Raw genomic sequence first — 12,309 nt, 5'->3', positions numbered from 1 at the left:
AGCCCATTACCAACCACCTGGTCAGGGACAGGTAGTGGACTAACTTCAACAACCTGAATAAGTCTCTGGGTCACTGGTGTTGTCCCTCTTGAAGGTTTTACCTTGCTGACATCTGGTTGGGCATTGTGGTGGGACACAAGCTGTCAATGAGATTTCAGGGGGTCACTGGGGATGACTGCTTAGTACAAGTGTTGGATGGGCCAACTGGGCTGACACACAACTGCATCTGCAGTCCACCTAGAAGGAGAAACAGGACAAGAGGTAACAATCAATGTTATGACCATGTAATGTATGTAGGATCCCACAGAAATGAGGGGTGTGAGTAGCAGAGCAGTAGAGTGTGGTTATTAGCAACTTTGCATGAAAAGAGAATCCTCTCAATTTTTATTCTTCTTTAATTTTATCTTTCTTTTGAAAATATTTCTTTCCCTTTAAAATATAAGAAAATCAAACCCTGCTCTTATCCGAAAACTTAATTTATCACTGAAATTAAGATATTTCTGTCTATATTACTGCCCTGTAAAATTTTAATAAGAAAAAAAAATAAGCAATTAATTGGATATTTCACTAGAAAGGACACTATGGGCAGTAAGCTTGATCTTGAGACTTAAGAAAGGAAAATGGAAGAATAAATAGTCTATTACATGAGAAACAGTAATTTATGACCATTATAGGAAATGCCTAAATGAGATAATATAGGCTAGTTTTTCCACTCTGGAGGGAAAAAAGAAAAAAACAACAAACAAACCAAACCAAAACACAATGCTTGATAAAAGCAAAGCTCTCCAGTACAAGTATGAAGATCCTGACAGAAGCTGCAAGACCATGGTCATGCTTTCACAATATATGCTCTCAGATTCTGAAAATATGTATTTAGGTGCTGAAGATCTCATTCACATACTCACACTTCCTGGCCCCTGGTAAAGTTTTATTCCATTAGATGATTTAATCTATTTTTGAACTGTATTAAACTTGCGGCTTCCACAGTGTCCTGTGGCAGTGTGTTCCAATGATTAATTATTCATTATAAAAAAAAATCTGCTTTGCTTAATGAGCTTTAAACCTGGTGCCTAATCAAGTTATTTAGTACTTTAATTTGATTCTTGTGTTATGAGATCTATTTAGCAATGTTTCCATCATTCATGATTTTATATTTTTAAAATCCAGAGAGCACTAGTTTATTTAATTTAAGTAAATGTTTCCTTTACACAATATGTTGGCTATGTTAGAATTTGTGACGGATAAAAATAACTTTGAACCAAGGAGTTCTTTAAACCTCCCCCCAGCAAAAGTGAGCCAAATGAGCTGTGTCTGGTTGTGGCTACAAGTAAATCACTACTTTTTTACCTGACATATGTAAATTAACCTCCAATAACCTTTTACTGGGGCACACTTGAAAGTGCTTCACAAACTGTCTGTTAATATAGGAGAGTTTTTCACTAAAATAATAATGAAAATGCAACTACAGCTCATTCCTCATTGAGTTGTGACAAAAAGAGCTGGAGACCTTATATTAAATTAAGTAGAACTGAACTGCAGATCCTTCTCTACCATTTAGCTTGTGGTTTTATTATGGTGAAGGTGAGATATAAATTATTCTTCTTCCCTTGATGAAAATTAAATGCTTCTAGTGAAGTCACATCACTCATGGAGAATCATTTAATGAAATATGTTTAACAATGTACAGGTTGTGTACATGTAAGGTAAAACAATATCTGCAAGCACATAAATACTCTCAATGAACTATTTCTGTGCTAAATGTGGATTTTCTGTTGGACTAGCATGATATATTAACTCTCCTGGGGCTTTGATATCACCAGAGTTCATGAAAACCCAAACCAGTTTGGAGAGGGAAGAGCTGATAGAGCAGAACAATACACCTCTATTTTCAGAGAGCAAATGTGATAAATGCTATATTGTAAAACTCAAGGTTTTCATGCTAAAACTGTCTAGCAAGGTTTATACAGGGATTAACAGAAAGTTTAAATCATATCTTAATAGGGGATAATGTATCTTACCCACCTGATGGATGCTTTTTTACCAGTATGATTTTTTTTCTGTGTATGCTGATAAGATCTGAATATTAGCATATTCTAAAAAAAAAAAAGCCCCAAAATCGCAAAAAATCCCCTCAAAACCAAAACTCACAAATCAAAAAAAAACCCCAAATAACCCAAACCCTCTGATACTTTTGTCTTTCCTCTTTCATAAAAAGAATTCTCATGGTTTTTTGTTTTCAGAAATAGAAAATAGCATTTTCAGAGTCCCCCCAACAGGCTTTTCAGACCAAATAGATGGAGTTTTAGGTAGATTGAGCAAGAAAGGAATATCTCTGTCTAGAAGATAAAATTCAGTTAAAGTGGTGACAAAAACCTGTGTTGACATAATCAAGGCAGTGGCACCACAATCAGAAGGAGCACATTGTGCTCCAGGTATTTGGGGTGAGGTTTAATAAGGCCAAGTGCTGGGTCCTGCATTTTGGTCACAACAACCCCAGGCAACGCTACAGGCTTGGGGAAGATTGGCTGGAGAGCTGCCCAGCAGAAAAGGACCTGGGGGTGTTGGTGGACAGCTGGCTGAACATGAGCCAGCAGTGTGCCCAGGTGGCCAAGAAGGCCAACGGCATCCTGGCCTGTATCAGGAATAACATGGCCAGCAGGAGTAGGGAAGTCATCGTGTCTCTGTACTCGTCTCTGATGAGGCCTCACCTTGAGTACCGTGTTCAGTTCTGGGCCCCTCACTACAGGAAGGACATTGAGCTGCTGGAGCGTGTCCAGAGGAGAGCCACCAAACTGGTGAGGGGTCTAGAGAACATGTCATACGAGGAGAGGCTGAGGGAACTGGGCATGTTTAGTTTGGAGAAGAGGAGGCTGAGGGGGACCTCATTGTCCTCTACAACTATCTGAAAGGAGATTGTAGAGAGCTGTGTATTGGCCTCTTCTTCCAAGGGAATAGTGACAGGACCAGAGGAAATGGTCTGAAGTTGCGGCAGGGGGGGATTAGGTGATTAGGTTAGATATTAGGAAGAATTTCTTTACTGAGAGAGTGGTCGGGCACTGGAACAGTCTGCCCAGAGAGGTGGTGGAGTCGTCATCCCTGGAAGTATTTAAGAAATGTGTAGACATGGCACTTCAAGGCATGCTGTAGTGCCCGAGATTGTTGGGTTTTGTCTGTGTGTGTGTGTGTGTGGTGTGTGTGTGTGTTGGTTTCAGTTATGTTGTGGGTTGGTGTTTGGTTTTTTGGGTTTGTTTTTTTTTTTGTGGTTGGACTCGATAATCTCAAAGATTCCTTCAAACCATGAAGATTCTGTGATTCTGTATTACTATTACTTCAATCACTGCAGAACATGAGCTAAAAGAAGCTACCTTATACTTCAGCCAGGTGTCCAGTCTTGATAATCAAGCACACTACAGATTGATACATCAGTCTGGACACATCGTCCAATGCTATAATTTCACTCATCCTTAAGGAGCAGTCAGTGGGCTCAAGAAGATCCTCTTCATGTTCCCACCCAAGAAGAGTTGGTGGCCAGCAAGCTGCATCTTCTCTAGTGGACGGATCACTTGGAGGAGAACACAGCGGGACCTTAAATAGAATCCTTGTTTCAAGTCTCTTTGATGTCTTTTAATTATCTGCTGCCGTATTTGGTTTTTGGTTGCGATTTTTTTTTTTTTTTTTTTTTTCACTTCAAGTTTTCAGCCAATGCTGTAAGAGAGCCTTCTAAAGATCTGAGGACATGATTAACCTTTGGTGGTGGTTCTGCTATCAGTTCAGTGAAGTATTGTATGGGGAGAAAGGATGCAGACCTTTGAGCACGGGTATTCTTTCCTCCTTCACTTAAATATTCCAAGGGTTGATTTGATCTAATTAACACACACATCAGTGTAAATCATTAAACTTTACCATGTTGAATTACACAGCTTCAATCTCCTCATGGCTATAAATGCAGGCTATATAATATGCTGTTTATCATAATGAATGGAGGAGGCAGTGAAGGAACAGTAATTAAGCAAGTTTTCTAAACCATTAAATCCTCAGGTTAATAGTGGAAGATGAAGGACTATCAACAGTCCCTTTGTGGCAGAAGCCAGATATACAGGGAGTGTAGTGGGGCAGAAGGAAGAAGGTAGATCAAAGCACAGTGACAGATCCAGAGTAGCATTCAGGCTAACACTGTCAGTGTGCTTATAAAGTGTAATGTCACTGCATACCCTTGAGTGCCTAATAACAACTAATGTCTAGCATTAATTAAATTGATTTATTATAAATTACTTCTTTTTATTCAGTCAATATACTGCATACTGACATGGAACAGTCTTCATGTAAAGTTTCAACAATAGTTACAATGAAATGACACTAGAAGATAGGAAATTTGGGGGAAAAAAGTAGTTACAAAGCAATCAAAAGTTCTCGTAAAGCACATGAGATGCTGATTTTTTGTTTTGGGAGAAACAACTTACAAAACTAAAAATCCGAAGAGGTCTCAGGTGGACAAGCAGGAATCTCTGAGTACCATCATATACATTATGATAAAACCAAGTTGGCTGGCAGTACTATAATTGAAACACAAACAAAGACTAATTAATCAGATTTTATCTGTACAGTTGATTTTTGTTTTCTCCAGTACTTAGCTAGCAGTTTGGTTTTTGTGATTTGCATAGTAAATTTCATTTAATACCTCAAATGAAGGTAAGTTGTATTTAGCTTACTCAGTTAATTTTCTAGGGAAAGTATTTGCTGGATACATAATAACACTATTAAGTAAGTTAACCTTAGAATAAATTCAACTTTGTCATCATGTCTTCAGAGAGATATATTGAAAAAAAAAATAGGAGATTTTAGGAACTTCCAATAACTGTTTGCCTCTTCTTAAAAAAAATATATTACAAAGCACTAGGGTGTGGGATTAGTTTCATATAGAGCAGGGTTATTTTTGCAGTTGCAGGTGGAGATCCTCCACCCAGCTTTTTAAGTAATTGTAAGCCAACAGTACTGCTCATGTACATAAAATAGCTTGCAAATGCAAGACAGGCTTTTTGCCTTTTTTATATAAAGGTTACCTATTTCAATTAAAATATAGTTTGATTTCAATTTTCTTGTGAGAAATAACAAGCTAGATAAATAATAATATACAAAGTAATTTATTTTTTTTTTCACAGTGTAAATGATACCACATCATTTAACATTCCTATGCTACATGGGATATTTCATACACGCTCAGACTATGATTCTTAAAAGGACAGGATGGAGTGCTCCACGTGAAAAATAAAATCACATATTTGAGAACAAGAATGTGAAAAAATGAAACTAATAATCAAGCTACTTACATTATTCAAAAGAAGTAAGATTTAAAATGCAAGTAATTAGCATAAATTGGGCTTTATTACAAGTACCAAGTATTTAACAATTACACAGAATTACGTGGTATTGTAATAGCAAAAGCAGTGACATCAGCCTAAATTCTTGAAGCTGACAAACACTCAGTGAGTTTAATCTATGTCAGCCACATAGGATAGTTTACATGAAACTACTCTTCAGATTCCTTATTTGTTATTTTCATAATATTTTTTGAGGTCAAAGTAAAACATTAATTTAGACTATAAACATTTAAGACTAATATAGAAACTACTAAAAGAGAGTTGGTATCAGACAGTGACTGAAAAATAGTCTAGAAGTTGGAAAGCACTCAAAAAATAGGTAAACAGATTATTCAAGAATTAACATTTGAACTAATGTAATATTGGTTATAATAAAAGTTGAGTTTGAACAGCAATCCTTACTTCATTCTCTCAAAACTGGATTGTAAGTAATCTTATAACAGTTGTTTCATTTCAAAGAAGGATAAAAGTGCCTGAAAAAACACATGGTTTTTTCCTTTAAAGAGCTATAAAAGTGATTACCTAGATGTGAGAAGTTGTTCCTGTATATCTAACAAGGTGAAAAAAAAAAAGTTAGAACCCAGTTTTCATTGAATACCTTGCCATACCAGCAGCTCTTGCAAGATGGCTGTGGTGCCAAAAGAGAAAGAAGAAAAGATGGACCACAAAGCTGCTGAAAGAGCACACAACACAGAATGTTCTCCACCAGATCTCTTCATGCAGAGCTTTACATCGCTTAAATATACACACAAGACTAATACACTGAACTGACTCAGCTGAAAACAATGTTGTCTTGTTTATGCATATAAACAGAATAAAGAAATATTTCATTTAAAAAAAAAAAAGAAAGAAAAACCCTAACAAAATAAGGAAAAGACAAACAAAAAAACCCCTCCCACCTAATAGTCCCTTCTAACCTACACTTTCTCTGTGTTACCTGTTAGGAGTGTTCTTATTTAATTGCCTACAATTCCAATTGTTGGTGGTATAAATGAGAAGTAACTGCTGAATAGCTGACCATACCCAGAAATGTATTATCTGCTAGGATTTATAATACATTTTAGAGAAATACCATTGCTCAAAAGGACAGTATGCCCTAATTTTTATTTTTTAAAGTATCTAAATGACTTTACTATTCTTAAACTTGATTAGGCAATCATACTGAAACTACATTGGGTTATTCTTCCACAAGAATATCTTCAGATCATAATGATTGTAAGAGTCTACATTGATAGTGCTGGTTTCTTTATGAACTGAAATAGGCTTGAGATTATTCCATCCTTTCTGACTAGGTCTACATCACTAACTCATCTGAGGCTTTGCCTCTTGCTACAGAAATTGCATGGAGGTGAAATAGATATTAAAAAAATTAGAATAAGCTAAAAGGTCAAAGATACAGCAGTGAAAGCAGTGTGTACTATCCCCTTTCCACATCAAGTATTTAATCTTGGATCAGGGTCAATTCCGACGGAGTAGAGTTTTCCAAATGGATTGGCCAGTTTCCATTACCAGGATCTCAGGTTAAATCTGTATTACGCATGAATTAAATTCACACATCTTTCAAAAGTGAGAAAGGTACCTCTTAACTGAAAAATCAAGCTCTATAAATTTATTATTTTACCCACTGAAATTCAAAGATTAGCATCCCCCTTTGCTCTAAAGACTTAAATCCACCCTTAAAGAATTCTGATAAAGGCAATTCATTTAAAAGTCATTGAATAGTCCTTCCAATATGATATTTGGTCTACATAAACTCTAAAAATCCAGTCGCTTTTACTTTTTCGTGTAAACATACATTTCTGCCTCACCACTTCATCTCTTTAGGGAAGAAATATTAACATAAATATTTTGTAAATAAGACAGTAAAATTTAATTTTCACCTTCATATATATATCTGTACTTAGAACGTTACTGTAATGCCCCTGAATGTCCTGAATGAGTGGAAGCTTTAGAGACATCAAAATATCATCAAAACATACCATATCCCAAAAACAGGAGTACCTTGCATAATTTTATAACCTGAATGACCCGTAAAGCTATATTGTGCTATGTTACTTTCAGTTTTCTGGAAGAACTTGTTTGCAGTGAAAATTTAAGACTGGCTTCATGTGCCAGCATGGAAACTCTATTCAATCAAAAGTTGGGGAGCTACTTAAGTACTTGGATGTGCTCATTCCAGGTTTGCCATCAATGTGCTCCTTGTCAATAAGGACAGATCACTACTCGGAATCCAGCATTATAGATGTAGATGTCTTAAAAAGTTATCTAGGGTAGAGTGGAAAGGACAAAAATGTTTTATTTATCTTTGATGCACAACAATGTGCTATGTACACTTTAGAAAGCTTCTCCTACTGCCCTGTTGAATCTGTACACATAGACTGGGTTGTACCTTTAAACAGTTTTAGTGAAAGACAGCTTAGCCTTATCACTATGCTATTTGACAGTGGAGTACTGAGCTGATCAATGATCAGTTTCTGTAATTGAATTTTGTGGTAATCAGCAGCAATTACAGCATACTTACAAGTTTGAAGTCTTAACTGAGGTCCCAGAGGGCTGGAAATAAAAAACAAAAACAAAACAAAAAAATAAACCCAACACAGCAAAAACCAAAGAAACAAGAAAACCAAAGACATGAAGAAGGGAAGGGAAGGGAAGGGAAAGGGAAAGGGAAAGGGAAAGGGAAAGGGAAAAGGAAAAGGAAAAGGAAAAGGAAAAGGAAAAGGAAAAGGAAAAGGAAAAGGAAAAGGAAAAGGAAAAGGAAAAGGAAAAGGAAAAGGAAAAGGAAAAGGAAAAGGAAAAGGAAAAGGAAAAGGAAAAGGAAAAGGAAAAGGAAAAGGAAAAGAAAGAGAAAAAGAAAAAGAAAAAGAAGAAAGAGAAGAAAGAGAAGAAAAAGAAAGAGAAAGAGAAGAAAGAGAAGAAAAAGAAAAAGAAAAAGAAAAAGAAAAAAAAGAAAAAGAAAAAAAGTGTCCCGTAAACCTTGTCAATTAACATTGACTATACCAGCAAAGAATAAAATCAGAAAACAAACACTAAGTGTAATGTAGCTCTCTAACCTGTTAAAAAATGTTTTTCCTACTGTTCAGATATTATTCAGACATCGGCTATTTGACAACAAATGCGAAGTTAAAGATGGAGACCTAAGCTTTTGGTTTTGGGTGAGGTTGCCTTTTTTAGGGTGGTGTAAAAATAGCAAGTTTAACTGTTATTACAGAGTGTAAAGAAAATTTAAACCTTGTGAAATAAGGCATGTCGGTATATTGTTCTAGTCTTTTGCAGGTATACGAAATGGTGGAAATGGAAAATTGACATTCATCCATATGCATGTATCTGCTTGCTTTGGACTAAGAAACAACTATATGACCTCATGCAAAGTACCAAAGCAGAGGGTTGTAGAAAAAAGCAGAGTCCAGAAAGATCCTAAAAGTTGTGGGAGCCAGCTATAAATGTTTTGACTTAATCAAGAGCCAGGGACGAAACATACAGGTATTCTGTTGTAACCCAAGATCCTGATTGGAAAACATAAATAGATGTCTCACCAATATCTCTTCAATAAACCCCTGTTGCACAGAGGAAAGGTGGAGGTAAACCCTGGAAATATTTTCTAACACAGATGAGTAAGGAAAGCTTTAAAAAAAAAAAAAAAATCCTTTTTTTCGGGAAGCTTACATTCATTATTAGGGAAGCAGCAGTACAGGTAGCTCTTTCTGAGTAAGGGCTGAGAAAAAAAATCACCCACTTTAGGGCAGTTTATTACAACTGCCTTGTATCAGCATAAGTCAAGGAAATTAATCCAAAATACATTTGCTTCTTTAATGTAATGGCTAATAAATAGATTAATGCTAAGTTCAATGCAGTGAGATTTTTACCAACAAAATATTGAATGTCTCTACAATACTAGTAGTCTAAATTATTCAATTATTCTTAATTACTTTAACATTCTTATCAGGAACAATAGTTTTGATCACTCTTTTTTGTTGTTGTTGTTTTACTTTGTGTTTAAGACAATATGCTTTGATTCAAATGATTTTATTTTATCTGGAAACTTTCTGTTTCATAGAATATTTTAGGCTTTAAGATCATCAGGTCCCACCATCTACATCACACTGCCAAAACCTCCACTAAACCATGTCCCTAAGCAACATCTACAGGTCTTTTAAGGACCTCCAGGATGGCAATTGCACCACTTCCCTGGGAAACCTGTTCCAATGCTTGATAATCCTTTCTCTGAAGAAATTTTTCCTAATATCCAAATAAAACCTCCCTTGGTGTAACTTGAGGCCATTTTCTCTTGTCCTGTCACTTGTTACATGGGAGAAGAGACTGATCCCCACCTTGTTACAACCTCCTTTCAGGTAGTTGTAGAGAGCAATAAGGTCTCTCCTCAGCCTCCTTTTCTCCAGACTGAACAACCCCAGTTCCCTTAGCCACTCCTCATAAGACTTCTGCTCCAGACCTTTCATCAGCTTCATTGTCCTTCTCTGAACTCGCTTCAGCACCTCAGTGTCTGTCTTGTAGTGAGTGCTGAGTAAAGGGGAATGATCACCTCCCTAGTCCTATTTATCACACTATTCCTGATACAGGCCAGGATATTGTTGGCCTTTTTGGCCACTTGAGGACACTGCCAGCTGTTGATCAACACTCCAAGGTTCTTTCCTGCCAGGCAGCTTTCCAGCCACACTTCACCAAGTCTGTAAGCTGCATGGGGTTGTTGTTACCAAAGTGCAAGACCCAGCATTTGGCCTTGCTGAACCTCATAACATTGGCCTCAGCCCATCCATCCAGCCTGTCCTGCAAAGCCATCCTACTCTCAAGCAGGTTGACGCTCCTGCCCATCTGCAAACTTACTCGACCCCCTCGTCCAGGTTGTTGATAAAGATATTAAAGAGAAATGGCCCCAGTACTGAGGCCTGGGGAACAGCACTTGTGACTGGCCATCAACTGGATTTAACTCCATTCACCACAACTCTTTGGGCCCGGCAATACAGACAATTTTTTACCCAGCAAAGACAACACCTACTCAAGCCACAAGCAACCAGTTTCTCCAAGACAATGTTGTGAGAAATGGTATCAATGACTTTACTACAGATAAACAACAGCCTTTCCCTCATCCACTAAGCATATCACGGTGTTGTAGAGGGAGATCAGGTTTGTCAAGCAGGACCTGCCTTTAATGAACTCATGTTCACTGGGCCTGACCACTTGATTGTCCTGTATGTGTCATGTAATGGCACTCCAGATGATTTGTTCCATAACCTTCCCCGGCACCAAAGTCAGACTGACAGGCCTTTAGTTGCCCAGATCCTCCTACCGGCCTTTCTTGTGGATGGCCGTCATTTTTGCTAGACACCAATCTACTAGGACCTTCCCAGTTATCCAGGAATGCTGATCAGCATTTACCGTTGTGACAAATGATGGAAAGTGGCTTGGTGAGCACTTCTACCAGCTCCCTCAGTACCCTTCAGTGAATCCCCTTCAGCCCTATACACTTGTGCGTATCTGAGTGTTGTAGCAGGTACCTCACTATTTCCCCTTGGATTATGGGGGCTTCATTCTGCTCCCTACCTCTACCTACTAGCTCAGGGGTCTGCGTACTCAGGGAAGAACTGCTCCTACTACGAAAGACTGAGGCAAAGAAGGCATTAAGTACCTCAACATTTCCTGATCGTTTGTCACTATGTGTCCACCCCCACCTAATAAAGGATGGATATTAACCTTAGTCCTCCTCTTATTGCTATTAGTCCTCCTCTTATTGCTAATGTATTTATAGAAACTTTTTAAATTGTCTTTAACATCAGAAGCCAGCTTAATTTCTAGTTGGGCTATGGCCCTTCTGATTTTCTCTCTACGTAGCCTCACAACATCTTCGTAGTCCCCATGAGTGCCCTACCCCTTCTTCCAAAGGACATAAATTCTCTTTTTTCCCCTGAGGTATAACCATATGTTTCTGTTCAACCAGGCCAGTCTTTTTCCTGAATGGCCAAAAGGTATCATCTACCCCCAAAATTATGTGATTGTCCAGTGTTCATCAGTTTAATCTCTGTGGAATATAAAATCAGAATTTTTGTTGCTTATTTCAGTAATGCATTCTCACTGGCACTGCAGTTCTCCTTCTAGATGTTATTTTAGATTTTGGATTTTAGATTTTGGAAATAAGTTACTTGTATTTATGTTGCTTTCACCTTTATCTTTATATTTTAGGCCAAATCATTTGACAGTTCTTTCGAAATATGTATTAATGATGTGCAGAAATCTACATATTATTTCAAAATGAAAGTGATATTCTTCCTTATTTAGACATCAAAAGTTATATTATCCAGTATTTTCTGGCAAATTTTAGTCCCTAGGGATTCAAAGCAGCTCTAAGTTGTTTTTTTCTGGGCAATTACACTTACCCATACACTGAACATATGGAGAACTGGTGTCACAGAAAATAGCTTAAAAAGTCAAAATATATGACTAAAATTGAAACACACATTTTGATTCATGAGTTTTCTGACTATCTAACTACATAATCATGTTATATATTTTTGGAAGTCCGACCACTAGATATAATGGAAACATATGAATTTCTATTTCAACATTTATTCTGTGGTATCTTATTTTTGTTTAAGAAGTTGTAAATTCATGTAATACACATTAATATTAATCTCATTATTTTTCTTCTCTTCATGGAAGTTTCATTTCTTTCTGTTCCCAAAAAGTCCATTCAGCCAAAAGAAAGCTTTCTTCTCACATCTGGATTACATTAAAAAGCTGTACTAATAACTGAAAGTTAACTAAAGAGCTAATTTTAAAGCAGATTATTTAAACTTCACAACCCAAAATGGGAATGACAGATTAGCAAACTCAGTTCTCCTTGGAAAAGTGAAAGAGCAAGGGCTGGGAGGAAATGGTGCCTGAAAGCAAATTCTGTATTTTAAAGGCAAAAATG

The sequence above is a fragment of the Calidris pugnax genome, unplaced genomic scaffold (genome assembly GCF_001431845.1).
Source record: "Calidris pugnax isolate Ruff unplaced genomic scaffold, ASM143184v1 scaffold157, whole genome shotgun sequence".
Classification (NCBI taxonomy): domain Eukaryota; kingdom Metazoa; phylum Chordata; class Aves; order Charadriiformes; family Scolopacidae; genus Calidris; species Calidris pugnax.
Note: the sequence above shows the minus strand (reverse complement) of the source record.